At 41.0% G+C, this 24,398-nt stretch overlaps 1 protein-coding gene across 4 annotated transcripts in view; it reads right to left on the minus strand.

The window, feature by feature from the left end:
- Positions 1–3,903: 3,903 nt before the first annotated feature.
- The window catches only part of LOC146811142 (uncharacterized), a 442,239-nt gene continuing 421,744 nt past the window's right edge, over positions 3,904–24,398 (minus strand). For all 4 annotated transcript variants that reach the window (XM_085618206.1, XM_085618209.1, XM_085618207.1 and 1 more), the window contains 2 exons: positions 20,438–20,486; positions 3,904–6,073 (listed from right to left, as the gene is read on the minus strand). The gene's annotated coding sequence lies outside the window, so the exon portion shown is untranslated. The remainder of the gene's footprint in view (positions 6,074–20,437; positions 20,487–24,398) is intronic.

Below are 24,398 nucleotides of genomic sequence, written 5' to 3' on the forward strand. Positions count from 1 at the left end.
TCGGGCAGTGCACTCCCTGGGCAGATCGAGAAAAAAACTGCTCAGGGGCCCATCAGCCTCCAAGCAGGCTTCATACACTAGACACATCAGCAGGAGCATCGAGCCAGGGGAGGGTGAAGTCTACCACTGACTCTGAGTGATCTAACAAAGGCCTCACAACCTCATGTATCCACCTCCTGACAATAGCTCTCTTACTCCTTGTGAGTGCCTGACTCAGCCACTGCCTCTAGGTGTTACCTGAGCAGTGCACATTCACTGCTGTGATTTAACTCCTAACTGAGTCACTTACTCAGGGTGAACTGAGGAAATACAGCTCAGTATCCGTGTCCAGCTCTGTGTTTACCTGTTGAAGATCATTCACCATCCTGAATATCCACCTCTTGACTCAAACACTGACTCCCTGTGTGACCACCTGAACCGTAAGCAAACATTGATATAAAAAAATCTGCTTTCATGGAACAAGGTTTCTATTTCTCAAGTCTGAAGAGAAATCAGTAAAAGAGGTGAGAGCAGAGCGGCAAAGAGACTTGTATGCGCCACTGTGGCTTTGACGTACCTAGCTTTGCCTACTAGGACCGGTAGATCTGCCGGGGATACAGCATTACCGCGCAGTAATATGCAGGATGGGTTTAATGGCTGCCTCCGTTTTCTTTGTAAGAATAGGAAATAATATGCCATTTCTGCCTTCCTGGCTGATAGAAGCACACAGTATGCCACTGTATGCTTTGCTTTTCTCAAACAAATTCCTCAGTGTTACCTGAGGATTAGTTTCGAAGGAACGCAAGCACAATCTCTCCTAACTTCAGAAAGTAGAATCAAGCGCCACAAACACCGATTCTGCTCACCTGCACCTTTGTTGCAGTACTTGGAATGAGACGGCTGGAGTGGGATGATTTTTAGTGAAAGACTTTAGAACTAGCTCTTATGACACATGTTGGAGTGAGTAAAAATGTTAAGTAAAATAGTATATATAAAAAAATTTAATAAAAAGGGTAGTGAATTCATGACCCACGTGCCAATGACAATCGAGGCATAGACTGGAAAATACCAAGACAGAAAGGTGCAGTTGCGGAAATAAACCTGTGGAATTTTAAACAAGAATTTTATGGCTTTTAAGCCTTCAAATATGTGCAAGTGTGTACTACATAAGGCGCCACTACATCTATGTGCCGCCTTTAACACAGGGCCTCATTCTAATAATCTCTCCACACTTTAAACTTGGAGTTTGCAATTGTGTGCGCAAATGTCTCCGCTCCTGTCTTCCATCATCTAGAACTTAATCGGTCTCTTTCCCCTCATTTTCACTTGGGCTCTTCTACAATTACTTGCTAGGCCCTGGCCTGTGACGCTCCTTCCAGAGCCCCATTTTATTCAATGTCTGTCTGTCTTCACTCTAAATGCTGCAGTTGCCCACAATATATTAGCATTACAGTCAAACAGATATTGCAGATTTAAAAAGTCCATGTTCAGCGCAGTGCTCCCACGGAGCCGAATCCCCAATTTATTGTAAGTCATGAACAGTGCTTTAATAATGAACTCTGAACTGACTTAATATTTCTAAGAATAAACTTCCAACAAACTACACTGTTCGACAATAAACGCCTACACACCTTGATAAAGTCGTCCTATTGCTTGTAACTTTCCTTCCAGAAGATTAGTTTTTGCTACAAGTTAAGGCGAGCTCCCCTTAACATAAAGAGCCTCAGAGGCCTGGGCGGGCCTGCACGCATTTAATTAATGAAGAGGCTCAGAGGCCCGGCCGGGACCCAGGCATGCATGCTGTCACCGAGCGCACCATTTAATTTAGGAAGAGTCCGGAAATGCCGTGCGCACTACGCACCATTTAATTCATGATGATGATAAGGGGGCCCCTGGAGCGCGGGGCCTGAGCAACGCGGGGGCTGCGGGGGCCTGTGTTATGCCCGGTAGCTTCCTGGAGCACCCTCGGTCTCCTGCAGGCAGGTGGGGCTGGTCAGAGCTCCCAGTTATGGCCGCTGCTCCTCTGTGGGTCTGAGTGAGGTGTACGAGCTGAGGAGGAGGAGGAGACTGCATGGAGGAGCAGCTGCGGCCTCAGCCCTGAGAAGCAAGTGAGAGTGAAGGCAGCACCCTCAAAACCAGCCCTGAGAAGTGAGTGAGAGAGAAGGCAGCACCCTCAAAACCTTCCATTCACTGCACCTCATTAAAAAGCATTGCACCAAGATGGCTGCCAACACTGCCTGGCTTGAAGTGTTGGCAGCCAATTAGAGCTAAGCTCATGCAGGGGGGTTAGGCTCCGCCCAGATATATATATATTTTTTTCCTTTAATATCTCAACAACTACTGAACGGATTTACACCATTTAGCAAAAAGGGCTCTTACTGAACCAAGACCTACCTTTTTGCCAAATTTTGTGTAATTCTGTTCAGCATTTCGGGCTGTAGCTTTGTCTAAAGTTCCCTATGGACATTAACATGGGGAAAACATGTTTTGAGACCCCCCTTTTTTCTCAGCCCCCGCTTGTCGAATCACCCCGAAACTTTCCAGACATGAGCTGACTGGAGCAGGCCACTAGTTTTGAAAATTTTGCGAAGATTCGTCAGCCGGCACCAAAGTTATTGGGAAAAGAAAAAATGCTTTTTTTATGGAAACTGGGTCCTAACTATAACTACCTACTGGAGACCTTATACATTATAGTTAGGCTAAAATTTCACTATTTTACTCGAACAGTACCATTGAAATTCAGCAGTTATAGTTACCTGAGCTAGCTATAAATTTCGCCCTGCAATGCCTGGCCTATGACCTCACATACTAAATCACTCATGGCATGGTCAGTGCCATCACTGATGCTATGTCAAATGGCGTCACTGATGACATCATCAAGTGAGTGTAAGTGTTTTTGGGTGCTAAACATATACACTAACCTATTACAAAAGGTTATTACTATAATAGTTGTACTACTAACAAGTGATTCTTTCTCTAAAGTGTGATTTGAGGGGGCGAGTGACTGTATACGTGGGTTTGTGAGTTGCTGTATTGGTGTGTGAGTGCATGCACGAGTGACTTTATGGGTGAGTGAGTGGATCTATGACTAGGTCTCAACGTGTGAGTGGTTGTCTCAGTGGCTGTATGGGTGTGTGAGTGGTTTCGTGTGTATTTGAGTGGCTGTGTGGGTGTATGAATGGGTGTGTGAGTGGCTGTATTATTTTAAGCAGTCATGTGAGTAGCAGTGTGGGTGAGTGGGTGTGTGTGATTGACTACTTTGCTGAGAGAGTAAATGTATCAGTGGCCGTAAGGGTGAGTAAGTGGCTTTGTGAGTAACTGTATGGGTGAGTGAGCTGGTGTCTGAATGACTGTATGAGTGAATGACTGGGTGTGTAAGTGGCTGTATGTGTGAGTGAGTGGCTGTTTCCGTGAGTGTTTGGTTCATTGAGTTGGTGTTTGAATGGCTGTATTGAAAAGTGAGTGTCTGTGTGAATGACAGTGTGGGTGAGTGAGCAGATATGGAAGAGCTTGTATGGATGTAGAATAAGTATATAAAAGGCTATGTTTGGTATGAGTGAGTGTGTGTGTGTTGTATGGGTGAGTGATTGGCTGTGTTGAGAGGCTCTATGGGTGTGTGAATAGGTATGTGAGTGGCTGTATAGGTGAGAAAGTCTGTGTGTAAGTAGCCTTATGGTTGAGTGTATGGTTATGTGAGTGGCTGTGAGGGTGAGTGACTGGTTGTATGAGAGGCTGTATGAGTAAATTATGATAGGAACAGACACAATGTTTTCCTTTTCAGTTGTGGGTCTCTTTGTTTAATAACAAATGTATCAGTAGATTTATATACATTTGATAATGTTACTACTATTATTAATGAAATTTATAAAGCGCATGTAAACTAAAGTTTTGTTGGAGCTAAATGAACTAGACATGTCTAAGTTTCAGTTCAATTAGCTTTATTCGGCAATTAAGTCATAAAAGCACATACAAACATTACACATAAATACATATAAATTACCTAAAAAGGATAAAATTGCAATTAAATTTACGGTGGCCGACGAGCTTGCAGTAAAAATTAGATTAAAAAGACTTTACATGTCAGCTTATAATGTACAAAAAATTAGCTAAACAAAGCTTTCACATCCCAATACTCTGTTTGTTAACTACCGGTAAATTATCCAGGGCGGATAAGCAATTTATGTGTTAAGTCAAAGAAGAAGAATTGGCAATTTGCCTCAGTGCTTTTGTTCTTATACACCAGGCCCACCCTAGGAGTTTAGCCACAGCTATACATATTGTAGGGGTAGGATCAGTGCACAGAATACGAAGGGCAATAGCATATCTTCTAGTACCAAAGAACTTGCAGATGGCTTGTATCCATCTTTTACGAGGTGCCATATACATTGGGCAGAAAAATAACAGGTGCCCGATATTCTCACATGATGCAGCACATCTGTAACACTTATCATTATTACTGCCTTGCCTCCCAGGAAAGGAGGAAACACTTAAAGCACGTTAGAGAACAACATTGTTTTTAGATTTAATTTGTTGCGACAGTTGATGTATGGCATGTTACTAGCAACAGTAGTGCTCACTTCCTAAAGCTGTTTGTTTGTAAAAACTTGTATGTTTATACCAAACTGTTGTTTCAGTTTACATATTAGTGCAGGCGAAATTCTTGTGAAAAAAAACATAAATGTGTGGGACTTTACCTAAAGCTAAATCAACATTTGTATAGCTCACGTTCAACCTGAAGGACATCTCGGAGCTGGGTGATAGATGAGTACTGATCCTTTTCAAACTGGCTTGCTCCATCACCCACTGAATGATTGACTTTTAATAGCAATTATCTTTCAGGATGCTTCGTCTTATCTAACTTTGCAAGCAGACATGTTAGAAAGTTCCTCGTTCAATGTTGAAGTGCCAATGCACAGATGGTAAAAGCACCTCGTGTTCATATTTTAGACACTGACTTTTTTAATGAACACAAATGCTATACGTTCATGGGCAATGTGCTCAACTGTACCGCTTTCTACATTTAGTGTTGGTGGTTTTGCTTTCACATTGTTATTCAGTCCATTTTTAGAACCTATTTTACTATTTTCCGGTCTAATTCATCCTCCTGTTTTTATTCTGCTGCTAATAGCTGGATGTTTAGAATTTCTTAGCAATAATATGGCAGTGTACATGCTTTTTCCTTGCTGTTTACAAATAACCTTTAACCATTGCCTGTCATACAGTTGCTATCGTAGTGCACACTAGGTAAGCTCCATTTTGTCATGGTCACAAAAAAATTGGATATCTAGATTTTGTTGAAAATGGGTGAGGTTAATGTCATTCTTCTTTCCATGCATGACACAGGGACAGTTTAAGCAGTGCCTCTTTTAAGTTTGCTGTGTAACTACACACTTGATAAAAGTGCCTCAACTCAGATTTTAGGCACTGTATTTTATCATTAATACATCTGCTTTATGCCAAGGAAACTATGTGACTCGCTTCACTTTAAGACCTATAACATAATGTTTGTTTCATTTGGCAGCTAGATTTACACTACTTTAACTAACGTATCCACTAATAAACAGCGTGACGGCCAGTCCTATTGGCTGTGCGGTGCTGGTCGAATGTGTTTCCTGGTGTGCAATTGGCTCAGAATCCCCCCAGTAGCTGTGCTAGTATTGTAAAGGTTCTTTGACTAGTAAGTCACCAAATGACCCCAACAATGTCTGTAGAGCTGTCAGAAGAATTCCCGCCTCCACAACTCCCAGTGCTGAATAACCATGATGTGTTGCATGGTTTCTTACCACTGAGAGTAATATCTAACAAAGTTTGCGTAAAAGTCCAAAGTTCGCTCTCAAATGCAGTCTCTGGCTGCTCAGTCTATCCTCCTAGATCTAATAAATGATGGAGTCAAGTCAGGGACTGTGATGCTCTTTCTACTTTATTGGAAAAGTGGCACAAGGAATAGCAGAATCACGAGAGGTTCCTAGAGAATAACGTGTTAAGTTGGAGAAATGTAAGATGATCCCTTGTGTAGAAAGTTGGAAAAGGCCTGTTTCCACCAATCAGTGTTGTTGCAGAACTCATCAAGTAGCAGACCAGGGGCAGTGCTACCCTGCAAGAGAGAAAACAGACAATGCTGAATAACTCACTCCTGGATGAATGACATGCAAACCCCTCTAAGCAGATCACTGTAAAACCAACTGATGCTGTACGCTTCTTTCAGCACGGTGTGCCAGCATAAGCTGTCATAGTTTTGCCCTTCATGAAGTTGATGCATTAGACAGGGGATGACAGTTCAGAGCGGCATTTAACAGGATATCTCAGGGAACTTGTCCAGATTTGAAAGTTGATATGATACCAGCCTTCTTATTGGTTTAGATTGATACCTGTCTTGTAGTGGCTGTGTGCATGCTGCCTCGGGGAGATCCTGAAAAGATTGTCATTTTTAGTTCACTCTCTAGCCCTGTGAACACAGGCCTGTAAATGAGTGAACTTTGGGTCACGTGCACTTATGAAATTGGTTTCAATGGGGCATATTAACAAGGAACAGGGAAAATTAACGCTAAGGGCGCTTAGCGTTAATTTTTTTAACGCCCGCTATCGCTGGATAATATCGCCTGGTTATCGCGTTATTAATGCTAACCGCCTAGGCGAAAAAAAAATCCAGCGATAGCGGCATTTTGGGAGGTTATCGCTGGTTATGCAGCGATAAAACTACAAGGATAGGGATATCCTTGTTGATAGCCCATGGTGGATTTAGCCATGTAATCCACCTCCCATTGGATTACATGGCTAAATCTGAAAATTAGCAGATGTAAAAAAGCAGGGTAAACCGTGATTAGCGCTGCTTTTTTTGTCTCTAACAGGGTTAGCGTGAAGCTTGATAATAGGAGAAATGTCGCTTAGCGACATTTCTCCTATTATTTTGCTCTGGAACGCCCACTTTGCATCTCATTAGAGATGCAAAGGGAAGCGTAGTGAAAAAGGGTGCTAACATGCGATTTTGCATGTTAGCACCCTGTTGTTGATAGGGCGATGTTTTTATCTCCGCTTCTTTGGCTTTTAAAGCCAAAAAAGCGGAGATAAAGCCCTTGTTAATATGCCCCTTAGTGAGTTTGACTCAGTTCTCTAAAACACATCATCAGTATGTTAATTTGTGAAGCAGACACTGCAATTGAAGGCGTCGTCAGATACATACATTCACCAAGTCACATGTGTAAGTTGAAGGTTACAGTAAGAGAAAGAAGTTAATCACCACTCAAATTACCACAGCAGAAAAAAACATTCTTTCCACGACACAAAACGTGTACACAAATTAGAAAAAGTGAAGGGCAGTGAAAATGTTACTACTGTTTTTACTGAATTGCTTGTGAGCATTATTTATAAACTGTGTCTTATCTCTCTTCTGATACCCACGTGCACTTGGGCTCTTCCACCTATGACCTTGGAACCTGGAGTGATCTCTGGGCATCATTTAAGAGGAGAGAGGGAATCTGGTCTTGGTTCTTTTCCTTAATTTCAGTCTACACGTATTTATAGTTGTTGGGTATTTAAGACTGCTTTTTAAATAGCGTGTGCTATTACTGTTAACAGCGTATATTGTTTTTGTTATAGACTTGGTCCCGAGGCCAGACCTGTCCCCTCGCTGGATCTTGGCCCCTGAGGTCCTGACTGTTTTACTGCAGCAGGTGAAGGGTGAATTCAGCTGCTGCAGCTGTGCCTCGGGTGTTGGGTGCCTGGGTGCTCGTCTTCACAGCACACCATTAAGCTGCACTGTGCCCTCTTTTCTATCACACGCTTGTCAGGTCTGTTTCAGCTGCCTCTTTGTGAGGACTTCTGAAACTATGCTCCTCTTTTGTATCCTCCTTGTAAGTCTGAGTAAAGTGATTTTCGGTCTGATTTGGTTACTCACATTTCCTCAACATTTGCATGCATTCTCTGATATATAAAGGCAGTGTTTATACTAAACTTATGTTTATGGCCAGAAAAGGGCTACAATTTAAACCTGTTAGGATTTTAAAGAAGGATTTTCAACATATTTAAATGGCTTCACTATATTTAATATCTCTGTCAGGAGTGTGGAGAAATCTGCAATAGTAAACCCCATGCAAAGGGGAAGGAGTTAGGGTATCATGGAATGGCTTGCCTTGAAAGTTTGTGAACTCTCACATACTTGTGAGTTTGATGGCATTACAGAATTATTATCCAACCATTTGGCACCATGGAAAGGTCAAAGTTTTAACCGAGTCTGGAGTAACACTATTTCCAGTGTAGTTAAGAAGACAGGTCACCTCCAAACTTGGAGGGGACAAAGGTGAAGAGGATTTCTACATGAAGTAAAAAATAAAAATAAAATGTGCAATTGCTCATCAGGCAAACTGTAGACATTGACAATTGTGAACTGGGAAAACATGAGCTTGAAGGGCATGTCACATGACATTCTAGGAGCGCGTGTAACATTCTGTGTGTGGCCACACTTTCTAAGTGTACTATTGGAAATGTTTTTTACTTCCCAAAAGTAAGTACTACATTTTCACCTTTTCATATGAGTACTAATACTGTAAGTGCATAGTTACTACTTGTTTTGAGAATCCTTGCACCAGTATGTGTCTGACACACAATTGCATCATAGCATGACTTTGAATGGAAACATCTTCCTGGGCATCTGGGTGCCATGAAAACGTGGAGGGCTTTACATTCCTCAACACCGACCCACGTGTTCTGAAAGTTGCACTGGCACTTGAGGACTTTTAAAATGGCAATACATTGATGCTGTCTTTTATGTTGTGTTGATTCACACGAGTTCCAGAAATAACTGTAGTAAATATGGGCCCTGGCACCATTACTATATTAGCAGGAAGGTTTTAGTGACAGGTAGTAACAGGCACAAATGTAAGCAATCGGGTGTGATGCTAGTACGATTTGGAAGTTTCTGGCAACACACATTAACCAGCAGCACCCGAATGTTGTTGCAGTAGCCATTAAACAGCAACTGTATGTATGTTATGTTAAGGTATGTTATGCTATTGATTCCATGTCTTTAAATAGCATTAAGAAGAGGCAAACCGAGCAACTTAGCTCATATATCAAAGATGACGTAACAAACAAATGTCCATAAAGTAATCGTTTCTTCTTCTTTATTCCAATTGTGTTTCAAATATTTCTTATCGTTGTACATATGATTCAAGCTTGTGCCTTCAACAAAAATCTTCAAACAGAGCCAAAGCCAACACGTGTTTCGTCCCTGAGGCTATCAGCCCAGGACTTCATCAGGGCTAAAAACAAAGGATAGGCTACATTTATTTACAGTGTTCGAAATAATACACATGTGGTAATGACTACCAACATATCAAATTCCTCCACCACATGTGTAGGCAAAATCCAAAAGGCAAGATAAACGAAAATGAAGAAAGAGGAAAAAAGGAAACAAAAGAGGGAGATAACTGTACATGTGTGTCATACACCCCAAATAAAAAGAGTCAACAGACGAAATTAGTCGTCAGAAAAAGTCTCCTGAATAGTAAAAGGGTATATCACCAATCACCCGAATAAAGTGCAGGTAAGTAAGAAGAAAATAGGTAAACTTCAGTATCATGAATACTCATGAAATATGCCATACTAATCCCTAGGGTTTAAGGTTTCAAGGAGAAAGTCGGCAAGTATGCTGACTGAGATTAACCGGCATTAATCGTGAACAGAAATCATGCCAATACCAGAAGCGCAATGTTTACTCATGAACTACACTTACCTACTCCAATAATCAATATCAAAAAGTAGAATAAACGGACAGTCTCCTATCTCTGAAAGATTAGAAGATACATAGACTCACGTAAGTATATCCTGACAGTAAGCAATATTTAGTATAATAACATACGAACACCCGATAACTACGTAATCAAGTACCATAATAATATAAACTAAAGCTTATTGCACGAGCAATTCTAAGTTGATTAATAAATTCAAACTTGAGGTTAAAGAACCGCATGTACCTTAAATAGAAACGTAGATCGATAACTTCAAAATGTCGTCTTAGATTCCAAAATCAGTGGCTTCTTATGTTACGGCAAGTTCATAGCCTTATTGTCCTAACGGGTGTGATTAAAAGGAAAAAATCTCAAATCAAACATAGAGACTGCACTTGGTAATGTGCATAGGTTGTAGCACTATTATATCGAAACATTACTGTCTAGGTAATGAGAGAAACTCATAGCAGAGTAAGTGGAATAAAATTGTACATCTCTGTGTAAATTGCATACATAATAACGAAAAACGAAAAAAGCGCCAAAGAGAGATATCACAACTCCAACTAAACATCAACTATTAATGTAGTCTAGGCTCAAATGTCATGAAAACCGTTACTAAAAGTAAAAATTCAAAATTTAAGGGAAAAATAATTACGAGTAACGGCTGATACTACTAAGACATCTAACGGGACAGGAGTCCTGTTTACCTTGCACTGACTAGCAGAAATCCGCAATCTGGATCCCTCGTACGAAAATCGGCGTCTAGCTCGCGCGCCATATTGCGACGGGCTTAAAAAGTATCGTTTGGGGTGTAGAAATAGACAATGGAAAAGGTATAAATTACAGGTAAAGTAACACCTTAACGAAAATGGACGCCATATTAGAATGGCTTGATAAAAAACACAAGGAATATTCGCTTGCGTATCAGTAGCAATATCAACGAAAAAACTTACTTAAGAACAATCTAAATTGACGCAAATAGTACTTGAATTATAAGTGCCATCTTATATTCATATTAAAAATTAATGAAGTAAACTGATGAACATGCATATGAGTTCAATATTTGAATAGGAAAAATTAAAAAATATAGAGTAATAAAGAAAATAGCTAATTAAGGGAAGAACATTGAGAGAAGGAAAGTGGAAGCCCAGTGGGGTACAGATAGGCAAAAAAGACTCATTAAGACATGTATCTAAGCCTAATGTAAAACCAAAATTGTTATATACTGATTAAATCATTAGAGAAGTCACCATAAGTCCCTACCGTTACAATATTCCAATGTAATTGTCCATTTTCAAATGTTTGGTAATGAGATATAATATATAACACATTACAGTTGATAACCAGGTTAAACTCATATTCATTAGCAGTGAGAAGAGACTAAGTTCACAACAGGATCATAAGCCCAGGAAATATTGCAGTTCATTCTCAATATTTATCCCCTTGTCCACCGCTTTCAATTTCAGGATCCAACGTGCCTCCATCTAGCGCAATCTTAGTTCTCGATTGCCGCCCCTTACATCTACTGGCACTGTCCCGATAGCATGAAATTTAAACGACAAACATTTCTTTTGTTCTGGACACTCCAAAGCATGATGTACAATTGGATATCTATCATCCATGTATTTTAGAGCTCTGAAATGTTCTGAAATTAGTGTCTTTAGATTCCTGATAGTACTTCCCACATATATCATGGTGCATTTGCATATTATTACATATATCACAAATTTGGTGTTACAGTTAATATACTGATTGATAGAAAATGTCTTGGAGCCATTATATTGAAACTCTTTAATGCCCGTCAGGGCATATTTGCACATACTGCAATCTCCACACTTGTGGAAGCCCAGATTTGTCTTATGTAGCCAAGTCAGGTTATCCTAATTACTCTTAGGGTAACTAGGGCTAACCATATTGCGAATAGTGAGTCCCTTATGGTAAGTTATACTGGGATACTTAGTTAGATGTTTATTCAAATCTGTGTCTGTTGTAAGAAGTTTCCAATGAGATTTAAGAATAGTATATATTTTATGTGCCCAGGGGTGATGATTAGTGATCATTCTCACTTGCTCTCGTGTTCTCGAGGTCTTAGAGGGATATGATATCAGTGTATCATTTCTTATAAGGGCACAAGCCCTTCTTTTAGCTTGTGTAATAACCTGAGCATCATAGCCACGATCAATAAACCTCTTTTCCATATCAAGAGCACATGTATTAAAATCAGAGTCTTTGCTGCAGTTCCTGCGTGCTCTATGAAATTCCCCAAATGGGATAGAATTAATCTGAGTTTTGGGGTGGGCACTCGCCACATGTAGTATAGAGTTGCAAGCTGTTTTTTTTCTGTACATTCTGCTATTAATCTTATTGTTTTCTATAAACAATTCAACGTCCAGGAAAACAATTTTTTCAACATCATGTTTCATAGTAAACTTCATATTGTACAAGTTGTTATTAAGGTGATCAAAAAAGTTGTGTAGTTCTTCCATGTTACCTGTCCAAATTAAAAGACAATCATCTATATACCGCCCAAAGAACATAATGTAATTATGCCAGGCCGCCCCAGGTGGGCCCCAGATATGCGCCGCCTCGAACCATCCCATAAAGAGACAGGCGAAAGACGGCGCAAATCTGGACCCCATCGCGGTACCGCATATCTGTTGGTACCATTCCCCTTCGTATAGAAACACATTGTGTTCAAGAATCATTCGCGACATGGTTATAATCATTTCTGAGTGTTCCAGAAATTCCACCGGTCTTTTGTAAAGAAAGTGGCGCAGTGCTGACAACCCCTTTTCATGTAGAATATTAGTGTACAGTGACACCACATCTAGGGTAACAAGTATCATTGATTCATCCCAAACAATATCAGTGATAATATTAAGGATATGTTTTGTGTCTCTAATTGTAGAGGGTAGATTATCTACAAACGGTTGAAGGAAAGTGTCTACAAATTCTGAAATTCGTTCCGTTGGCCCTCCAATTCCAGATACTATTGGCCTCCCTGGAGGAGCAACAGCATCCTTATGAATTTTAGGTACAGTGTAGAGACAAGGATATCTTGGTCTATATATTAGAAGGTACCGCTACTCATCATCATTAAGCAGACCTTCCGTATTCCACTTCTTAATTTGGTCATTGATCAATCTCTTAATTTCAAACACAGGATTATTAGGCAGTTTCTTATACCACAATACATTCCTGAGTTGACTCATAATCTCATTGTCATAGTATTCTCTTGTCATCACAACAATGTTGCCTCCCTTGTCTGCCTCCCTTATAATGATAGTTTGATCTGACCTGAGTTGTTTAAGGGCTTGTCTTTCATGAGAAGTTAAATTGTCAACATAAGGTAAAAAGTTTTGATGGTTAATACTACTTTCAAGTCTGTCCAATTCTTTTGTAACTACCTTGTAAAATGCATCTATATTGTTGCCCGAGGGCAAATGAGGTACCCACTTTGATTTAGGTTTAAGGTCACTATCCTCCCTCAAGTCAGATACACATTCAAGGTCATGAAGAATTCTATGCATCGTAATTGGATCTTGTTCATTTTCTGTTATTGACAACAACAAAGCTGTATCTCTAACATCTTGAATAGAAAGGTCACCAACAGTAATATCAGATATACTTTGTTTATTTGGCAAAGAAGTCAAGGAAAAATGTTTTTTGAGTTTTAGATTTCTTATGAATTTATAAAGGTCTATTTTTACATCGGTCATGTCACATTGCGATGTAGGACAAAAGCTCATTCCTTTTTCAAGAACAGAGATCATATTTGCTGAAAGTACAATATTAGATAGGTTAATTGCCTGAATTTGATTATTGCCTTTAGTTACTGTTTTGCCTTGCTCCATGAGCGAGTATTCACCCTGTCTCTTATTCCTGAGTTTGCTGCCCCGCCTAGACCCTCTCCTGGATTTCCTCTTGCTTCTTCTCTCTGTCTGCTGTTGTTCTCCTTGTTTCCGATCCTTATACGCTGAACTTCGCGTAAAAAACTATTACCCATAGTAGTATTAGTTACTCCCTCGGTTGATCCCTCTGCTCCTGTCACTGAGGTATTACTGGAAGAGGCAGTACTGATTGCACTAAGTAAAGACGATCTACTACTACCTAGTTGTAAATCCTGTTTCACTAAGTTGTCAAATTTTTTGGCAAAGGTGAATACCCTGCCATTCCGATAATCTGTCTCATCCCGTTTTAGTTTTCGGGCTTTCTTTTCTTTAGTTTCTTCCTCAAATGTATTCAAAATTCCTTCCAATATCGCATAATTATTTTTAGCTACCTCTGGTAGATTATCAGCTATCTCCTTTTCTAGTTTGTCTGCCTCTTCTACAGCTTTTTGTACTTTTCTTTCTGCGTTTTCTATAAGGATATTCATAAGACGCATTGAGTTACCTGTGAGTTCTTTCTCCCAGAGGAGGAGTAAATCCTCTTCCAGGTCATCATATGTAGGGAAAATGTTAGAGCGAAGACCACGTGGGATCCTCTCTAATTTAATATATTCTTTAAGTGTAGCTCCATCCCACCATTTTGCCTACACATGTGGTGGAGGAATTTGATATGTTGGTAGTCATTACCACATGTGTATTATTTCGAACAATGTAAATAAATGTAGCCTATCCTTTGTTTTTAGCCCTGATGAAGTCCTGGGCTGATAGCCTCAGGGACAAAACACGTGTTGGCTTTGGCTCTGTTTGAAGATTTTTGTTGAAGGCACAAGCTTGAATCATATGTACAACGATAAGAAATATTTGAAACACGATTGGAATAAAGAAGAAGAAACGATTACTTTATGGACATTTGTTTGTTACGTGATCTTCGATATATGAGCTACGTTGCTCGGTTTGCCTCTTCTTAATGAACTTACAAGTGGGCTTGCCCATAATTTACGACGTGGGGTGGTCATCGTAAGGTTGACCTTGAAGCAGCAGCTCAATTAAGATATCTTTCTCTGAACATTGTCACTTCTCTGCGCTAAAGTTTTCCCAACCACCTCTGCTTGTTTATGTTCAAGTCAGCGCGATTCACAAAAAACATAATGTTGAATTTATATAACATGGAATTTGTATAATACCACGTGGTTTAATTAGTATAATTAGTTTGATGGCATTGATTATGCTAAATAGGAGATGTCGAAGACTTGGAACCATTTCATAGAAAATCCAGCATTTAGAAACATACTCTGCTTTGGTTTGGTGTTTAAGGAATATTTGAAATGATTTATGATTCATTTAGAAAAGTGTATATGTGTTGTTGTGGTCTTTTTTGTTTCTTTTTTAGTGGATGTTTTTAAATCTCTGAACAAACTAATTTTATCTGATCAATGTCTGACGTGAAAGAGTGGTGAAGCTGGATTAGTTGATAGAAATTGCTCTGCGATTGGTTAGAGAAATGCTTGCAAGCTTCACATTGGCAGTCGGGCCCAAGACAGAGATGACTGCTCTTTCTGAGGAGATTACAACAGCCATTCAAGCTCAGTTAGGCCCTCTGAGTCTGGGGTCGTTGTAGACCACACAGACCCTTGTGAACAGTATCAGTGGTGCGTTTTTCTCATCTCCCCCACGCTTGGCTGGTGTAACCTCCAGTTGACAGCCACTTTGTGACCAAACTAAGCCTCTCATCCTGATCTACTATATTAGACGTTTCTGTCTTCTGGGGAAAGGATCCATGCATACATTACTGGTGGAATTAAGCTCATTTTCAGTTTCCAGCTAATAAAAAAGACACCCCTTTCCGCACCTTTCCATATCATCAGGGCACTTATAAAGTGGGAATCTTACTAGTTGTGTAGAAAGGCAGAGGGATATATGTTCTGAAACATGTTGACTCTGCCTCTTTATGGATAAGTGAAAATGCACACTTTTAATATTTTAGGTGGTATACAAATTCAACAATAAAATTAAATATAATCATTCCTCATACACTTTTTACCTTACCAACACACCCTGCTTTACTACAGTATTTTGCATGGTAATCTAAGCTAAATAATGTCGGTGGGTCACTTTTATTAGGCTGCTCTAACAGACATAGATCATCACATGCTAACACGTAGAAGGCATCCACCCTTTAATTTAGGTGCACTTCCAACTTTGGGTTGAGCTAAAGGTGGCTTCACCGTCTATATTGCGTTGGTGCACACACTTGTCCAAAGCTGGACTTCCGAGTATTAAACAAAAACAATATACTGAATTAAAAATGACTCATGGAGAAATGATCTTGCGTGACAACTTTCATAGAAATTCTTGAAAACTTCTCCATTTATCCATTTTTTCAGCTGTCAGACTTCTCTGTCACAGACAAAAGGCTGGCCTTGTGGGTAATGGTATTGTGCTAATGATGTGTTTTCGTTAGCAGATGATTTCAATGCCACCATTTCAGCCTTATGTGCAGTGATTTCTTCTACTGTCCTTTAGTGGTCTCTGTGGATTGGATTGACAGAACTGACTATTTGAAATGTTTTCCCACAGTAACAATGAACATAACCTTCGGGCAGTCTCCTTTTAATTTCCACATTAAAGTAAATTGATACTTGTATAGCGCACTACTCACCCGCAAGGGTCTCAAGGCGCTTGTACGAATACCGCTGGGGAACCCATCCTGGCTTTCCCTGTGAGGCGTCCACTCCTGGGCACCCCCAAGGTGGAGGCCAGGCATCCTTAGCGTTGTGGGGGCCGTTGTGGAGATTAAGCAAGCTATTGCCCAGAGTTGCAGAGTGGGACTCCATGATTGGAATGGCACCGAGGCGAGAATTATCAGGTCCGTGGAATTTTTGAGTCCAAGACCCGCCGAGGCAGGAAATTGAACCCTGGTCCCGGGCTAGACCTCTGCATCAGGGTCTGCCACTCTAATCATTGAGCCACACTTCTCCACATTCACCCCCATGCTGGTTTACCTCTCCCTAGTATTGAAATAATGATCTGAAGTGGCAGAAGGCTGCAATGGGAAAATACAGATATGCTCCTAGTAACCTAAAATGTTGACAGTGCATCTTGTTGATACACTAAACACCTTCCTTGATGAAGGTGCACAGGAATTTAGTGCATTGTAGTTTTGTGTTATTTCTTATGAACCGCCAGCCTCTGCTTTGATTTTTCCCTTCTCCACTTAAACCCCAGGGCCAGAGTCAGAATTAACGGGTCTTTTCCTCAATGTATAATATGATGCAAGAAACGCACCAATGATGCTCACTATGCCAGCACGTTTACGCATTAGTGACAGAGGGTCGGACTGGGACAAACAATGGGACCGGGAACCAAAATAAAAGTGACACGCATCGCGAATCAGATAGCTAAAAAATAGGGCGACATTTACAAATCATGTCAGTTTTGAACTTGTAAAGACATGCTGTATGGGTATTTTGCAAGGTATTGGAGACTGCGTGTATTTGTGTTTGCTGCAGGCAATGTTTCTGGGAATATTAGGGAAATCAACAGTAAAGACCAACACACAGGGCCATAAAACAGGTCCACAAACAGCTACAAAACCAGCATGCTGATCTGTCAGATCAGCCCAAAGGGCACTTCATTTTTGCCCAATATGTCAGGCTGACACTAGCGACAAAGCCACTAGTGTGTGCATTGAACACAACTCTCAAAAGGTGAATAAAAATGTCTCTCTAGGCAGATTATTTTTTGTTATACGCATTTGATCTGGGTGTTAATCTCTCTTCCACCCTACATTTGATTGTCAGCTATGAAAGCATGTCCAGCCTCAAGATTAACTGGAACGTGTTGCTCATGTTTCCACTTATGCAGAGTACTATTCACTGCAGAATAGAGATTCCACTGCCTTGTATGGACGAGCTGATCCATTATTTGGGTTTCAGAGTACATCAAAATGCATTGGCGGGGTTTAGAGATAACTTTGACGAAGCAATTTACAACTGACTGAGTAAAGTGACCGATGGATCAGCCTTGCTGGTCTTGTATCTTCAATATTAGTATGGTGTGGTGATACTTTCTGGGTTTCTATCTCCTTATCAATCTCCCTTTCAAGGAAAAGCGTAGTTATTTTGATAACTTGAGGTCTTCAGTGATAAAACTGATATGGGCAGGGGAACATTCCAGGGAACAATGGAGTACACTCATTCTGCATTATGAAAACGGGTGATTTTCTACTCCTGATGTTGAGCTACATATTTGATCTTTCATGTACCTTGAAGTCTACTATACCCACAGTGGAAAAGGAGTTGCATCGAAATATGCTTTGATGACTGCCATGTTGCTCATTTCTTTCATGATACCTGATAGGTTGGAATCCATGAGGTGTACAACTGGTGGAAGGTACCAGCTGGGGTTTAGATGTGGGTTGCTGTGGCTCACCCCCTCATACACCAGTAAACAACCTAAGGCTTATCGTCATCTGAGAGCAAAAGAACAAACTACGGCTGGTTAGGCTGGTACGCCACTCTATACATTTACTTGGGTGATTGAAAATTCAAGGCCACAGTTCAAAGCACATAGCATACCAATAGGAAGAGGTGTGGCGCCGTGACCAGGGCGACTGACGCCGGAATCTGGGGATCACGGTTCGAACGCCGGCGGCAGATTAGCTTAGCACCATGTGACTCTGAGCAATAGCTTGCTTAATCTTCCCGACGGCCCCCAGCGCCTAGAGACCCTTACGGGTGATTGTTTGCGCTTTACAAATGTGGATTACGTAATATAGAGAGGCACTTCCTACTGCACAATTAGAACCCTAAGGTTCAAGTCAACTCAAAAGACCAGCAATTGAAAAATTATCAATTCACGTTTTGTTACAAGCAAATAATAAACTCTCTTTGAACAGCAGTCACAGGCATCTACAATGTAAATTCATTCTAAAGTTTGTATTATATTCCAGTGGGAAATGACAGTTATTCGATTGGTAGCTGATGCTACATGTACTAGATGTTCACATAATAAGGCATATGATGGCACAACACAGGGTAGACCTCTCACCCTTAGGGGCACTTTGAGTACAGCAACATTATCCCACTTCCTATGAAAGGCTATTCTGCCTTATCTATCCAACAAGACACATGTAGGAAGGCCATGTGCTGGACTAGAGGCCTGCTCCTAATAACAGTAGGTTGAATGAGGTACCTCATTTTCTGTCATATTTATTTGTTACTTACAATTTGCTTCCAACTTCCACATGAAAACCACAAGGAATTTGGGCCCCTTATAGACAGTATTTACAATCAAGAGAACAAAGTCCATTGGTCTCAATCACTCAGGTCTTATTGTTTTTTATTCCACCTGAGGCAGACTTGGAATGCACAATAGCCAGGCAGTGCAGGAATGCGCCCGCCACTCTTTCACTACTAAATCACTTTCTTAATCTTTGCTCTTAAGTGTGAGCAGTGCTGTACTAAATAAAGTTCATTCCAATCGGATAGTTATCCTTGGCTAAAAAAGAGATTAGGTTTGGGAAGAGCTTGCATTTACCTGTGTAAATTAGGCATTCAGCTTCCTTTTTGAAAGAATGTGATCTATAAACACTCACTGCAACCCAGCAGTGACCACCCCATGGATGCAAATGCTCCAGATGTTTTTTGTACCATCTTATATGGCACCTTTGGAGCTTCAATCTTCTCTGAGGTATTGACTAAGCATAGCACCCCTCAGATTTTCTCGCTTAAAATTGTTGCCAAAGAAATCAAGCTTAATCAGTACAAGGTACTCTTCAGCAAAGGAGGAGCAGAACCCTGTCCACCAAAGTGATGACTCACCAGTTCAATTTAGAGATGGGGGATGGTCATGTTCATGACAACTGTGCCCCTCTCTTGATTTAGGAACTAGTTTTTGAACAACCAAAAAAGTCTGGTGGTTGGCCACTAGAAACACAAGGGCTACTCACCAAACTTTGAGTGCCTTCAGAGGATCCACTGTGGTGGTGATTCCTTAGAAGGCACAGAGATCTCCACCTGGCCAGTAAAATGCTAGTGTGAGCAAGGCCAGCAGGCCGAAATGGGTTGCATAAATTGGTGTTGGTCATCCCAATAAAGTACTGTGTGCATTGCCCTGAGATTGTGTGTTTCTGAGTTCGAGGGTTTTGCTTCTTGTCGAAGCCACCATATTGGAATGAATAAGCGGGTCCACTCCTGATTTAATGTGACACCCCCATGTGGATGCAGCAAATATTAAGTGGACATATATATAATTTAGTATCTACATCTCACTTTGTATGTGTATATATATATATATAAATATACACATATATGACAGTTATATATGTAAAGATATATAGTTAAATATATATACGCATATATAGTATGATAGCGCCATACACGCACACACACACGCATATACATGCAAAGTCAGATTTAAATATTTTAAACAAGTATTAATGCTCTACAGTTAAAAGTGTTTGGGCAAATGTATGTGTGTGGCAACATTCAGTGTCTGTTTAGTTTCATCTCCTGGTAACTTTAGCAGTTGTCATAGTGAGGCACAGGGGGCAGAACAAATAGAACTAGGGCACTCACCAATCTGCCCCCCTCTAGTGCAGCCAATACACCCAAGTTCTGTATTTGAACTTTACGATCTTCACAGGCAGGCATTATTGATACATGGCTTATTGATCTGTGGCTTTATACTGTAAAAAGATTTAACCATGATTCTAACTATGAATTTCCTTTGAGCATTACAAGCAGGTAGTAGTTCCTTATTGTGTTGCTGCGGATTTGAGCTAGGTATTCAAGGTACAAAAGCTTAGAAGTACACAGATGTAAAACCAGAACTTGATTTTACCTTTAATTGTTGAATTGCAGTGACCACACTATCCTTTGAGACATTCAGGCTAAAATGGAGATAAAGAAGAACAGTGTTTACAGAAACTATTAGAACTGAGGTTCACTTCAAAATGCATGCTTTCCCTAATGAAGTGGTACTAATGGGCTTGCAGCATTGATTGTGCCACCAACGTAAGTAGACCTTTAAACATGTCTCAGGCTTAAAATTGCCCCCCACACCACACACGATATTATAACTGTATGACGGAGCTTTAAGTGCACAGAATAGAGAGGTGAGCCAACATACATCTCACATTAGAATGGCTCCGCAAAGCCCTCTTTAACCTAACTTTACACAATGGCTACAATTACAATGGGGTTTGTTTTCCTGTTTTGGGTGCAAACTTCCATTTGTATCCAAATTATGATTACAATATGGCTACACTTTACCCCAAGATGGAAGACAAGGAAAAGTTGAAGCAAATGTGCAAGGGCAAATTGCACCAAATGGCCTTTGTGAAGCCCATAATAGACAGAGTCATGTGTAAGTAGGCAGGAGATGTGCCATTACTATTTAAGCACATTTTAATCAGGTGCAAATTGAACACTTCCTCATTTGCTCACATTGCCGACTCAAATTAGTGAGCTTGCAATTAGCAAATAATTGTTTTCAGGCCCATTGTATTCACACATTGTGGATTGAACTTACATGATAATTTTGAGGAGATATATGTGCATGAATAGATCGTGTATAAATAAACAAAGTTCAACAATGAAAAACAATAATTTAACATAAGATCAGGAGAAGCTAAGAGATAAAGTCAGGGAGGGCGAGTCAGTGTATGAAAGAGAGTCAGACAGAGGGAAAGATAGAGATAAGGTGGGAGACAAAAATATAGGCATCATCGTAAGGAGTGACAGAGAATATTAGAAAGGAAAAGTAGTGCAGATGGAGGATGAGGGAATTTGAGCTTTAAGGGGAGGTGAGAAAAGGAAGTAAATTATACTTCATCCAGCACTATTAATGCGATTTAATATAATGTCCCTTTAATTAGATTTCAAAAACTTTACACATAAACCCTTTATCTTGGAAAATGATTCAACACTAGATCTGAATAAGTATTGGCAGAGTCAGCATGTCTGACCTTTTGGCTGTTATTGTATACCTATTGGCTTTGCTAATGCTGTGCAACACAGAGACTTCTAACCACAGAATCTTCACCTTTTGAGTCCTCATCTTCTGAATACTTTCCCAGGCATCTGACTGGCACTGGAACATCTTCAACAGAACCCCTGTGTGCTTGTAGGTGGCATTGAAGGCTCAAACCTGTTAATGCTCTGTACCAGATATGACCTGTGAGGGCCTAAATAGGTTGCACCCATGAATGTTGGCATCAGTTCTGTTCTTTTTGCTCCAACTGACAGATCCGGTGCTACCCCTCATCACTTCAAGACCACTTTTTGTTCTAAATTTTCAGAAAAAAACATTGTACAAGTGTTTTATGTCACTTCTCAAATCTAGAGGGTTTAAACCCTGTGTGTAATGTTACAAACAAATGTCTGTGATGGACCCACATGGGGTTTGCCTGTGGTGTCTGGGGTCAGATCATGACGCCAAGCCTGCAGTACTTGCGCCTTGATGCACTTCAGGGCCATAGGGATAGAAAAACTAATCTCTTTGTGGCAAAGCAATGCAAGATTACACGAGAGGCTCAGTCGAGGTCCAAAAGTAGGTTCCGATATCACTGTCAAGGTTACACTCTGATCAGTCTTGATCATGCTCCAGGTCCCCAGGGATATAAAAAAGAAGCCCAAGAACACCAAGCATACCTGTCATTTTCAATCTCCTCAGAAGGCACGAGGATGTCAATATGGCTCCAGGTAGTCCTCTCAAATTCAGTCTGCTTCAGAGATGATTCTGAGCTTGGTCCCACAGCAACCAAAAATGTGTCCGTCAGTGATCCCGCAGCAAATTAAGGAATTTAGCAGGTCCATGCTTTGCCTTATTGGCCACAAGGAGCAAGAGGCCTCCCAACTGAGTCAGTGCCAGTCGGACCCTCTGGATCAGCTCATGGTTCTAGACCAGATTCGGTACCAGTTCCCTCCTGGCATCATGGGCCACATTGGAACGTGATCCACTGATGCCGATGCTGTCGAATCCGGAAGAATACTTCTGTCTGATGCTGAGATTGTGCCATTCTGACTTTGACCGAAGCTATGCGCACTCTAAACCCACAAGCCTTCTACCATCCTTCTGATTCAGACACAGTGTCTCTATCTTCCGCAGGGCCTTCAGGAACTTTTTGGCACGGTTTCAGGCAATAGAGGCTATGAAATTTGGCACAAGATTGCCCATCTGTCCTCAGAGGACAATTGGTATGAAGATATCCAAGATGCCAGCAGTCTTGATACTTCCACAAACACTGGTCTAGTTTCTCCACCTGGACCTGCCATAGAAGGCAGTGTCTCCTCCACTGGGGTTATGTGAAGGGAGGTGGAGGTCCTTGATCATCCCCTTCCCACTCAGGAGGTCAAAACTAATGTCCTGACAGTGGTGTTGCAACCTGCCAGGTGCTTTTCAATGCCTCTTCTACCATTTAATGAGGTCCTTGAAGCTATGCTTATAGCCTCCTTGGTCAAGCTGTGCTCATGTCCACAGTGTATTTACAGATTGTCAGATGCAATCACCCTGCTCCAGGCGACACTGCCTTTCTCACCCAGTACCCCAACACTGAAAACCTTGGGGTGCAGATCTTGGCCAGTAGAATGCACCCAAACTCTTTTCCCTCTTTTCCACCAGACAGGGAATCTAAGAGAATCCTTTCGGAAAAGGGCTTTATACTTCACAATTTTGGCCTTCGTTCAGGGAACCCTAGTTGCCTCTCTGGCTGCTCACTCCCACATATTATGGGACTCCATAGTCCAACTATTGTCCATGGTCCCAAAAGAGGCTCAGCCAGCCTTTCCCGGTCCATGGAGAATGGCTGTGATGTGGCTTAGCTCACCGTCCCCCTCGGAATGAACCCAACTGACTCTTCTGGTAGTGCTATTGAAACTAGTGTGGTCATTAGCAGACACGCTTGGATGTGGCCAACTCCATTTTTGGGTGACGTTTAGGCCAGTCGTATGGACATGCTACTTGGGGCCAGATGCACAACCTTTTTTTGTGATGGCAAATGGGAAATCGGCCCGTTTGTCACTGCAAAAGGGGTCTGCCCCTTGTAAAAACCCTATTTTGTGAGTCAGTAATCAATTACTGACTCGGAAAATATGGTTTGCGACTCACTATTAGGAAGGGGGGCACCAAGGGCGCCCTTCCTAATAGTGACTCACACTTAAATGTACGATTGTTTTGCGACCGTAATTGCAGTCTCAAAACACATTCGTAGTTCACCACAGATTTCAAGTAGGTGGAAAGCCACTCACAAATGAGAAGGGGTCCCCAGGGGACCCCTTCCTCTTTATGAATGGATGCAAAAATATTTTTTAAGAGCAGGCAGTGGTCCCATGGATCACTGACAACCCTTAAAAAATGAAACAGAAACTTTTTTCATTTTTCTTTTTGAAATGCATCCCTTTTCCTTTAAGGAAAACAGGCTGTTTTTTTTTTTTTTAAACTGCTTTATTTAAAAAGAAGTCCCAGACGTGGTGGTCTGCTGACCCCAGCAAGCCACCATCCTTGGGAGTGCTAGCCATTCCCAATTGTGTTGCAAATTGCACCTGGTTCATGAATATTAATGAGGCATGCAATTTGCCACCCCATTAGGAATCACAAACAGTGTCTGAGACACTGTTGTAAAATACATTTTGTGATTTGCATATTGCATGTCGCAAAACAATGCAATTTGAGACTCGCAAATTAGAAGGGTTGTACGTCGGACCCTTTATGTTTTCTGATCATCCAGTGATAAACAGATTCATCTCAGAAGGGCTTCAAGTATAGCAGGACCAATCAATCAATCAGGATATATATAGCGCTG

The sequence above is a fragment of the Triturus cristatus genome, chromosome 7 (assembly GCF_964204655.1).
Source record: "Triturus cristatus chromosome 7, aTriCri1.1, whole genome shotgun sequence".
NCBI classification, from domain to species: Eukaryota; Metazoa; Chordata; class Amphibia; order Caudata; family Salamandridae; genus Triturus; species Triturus cristatus.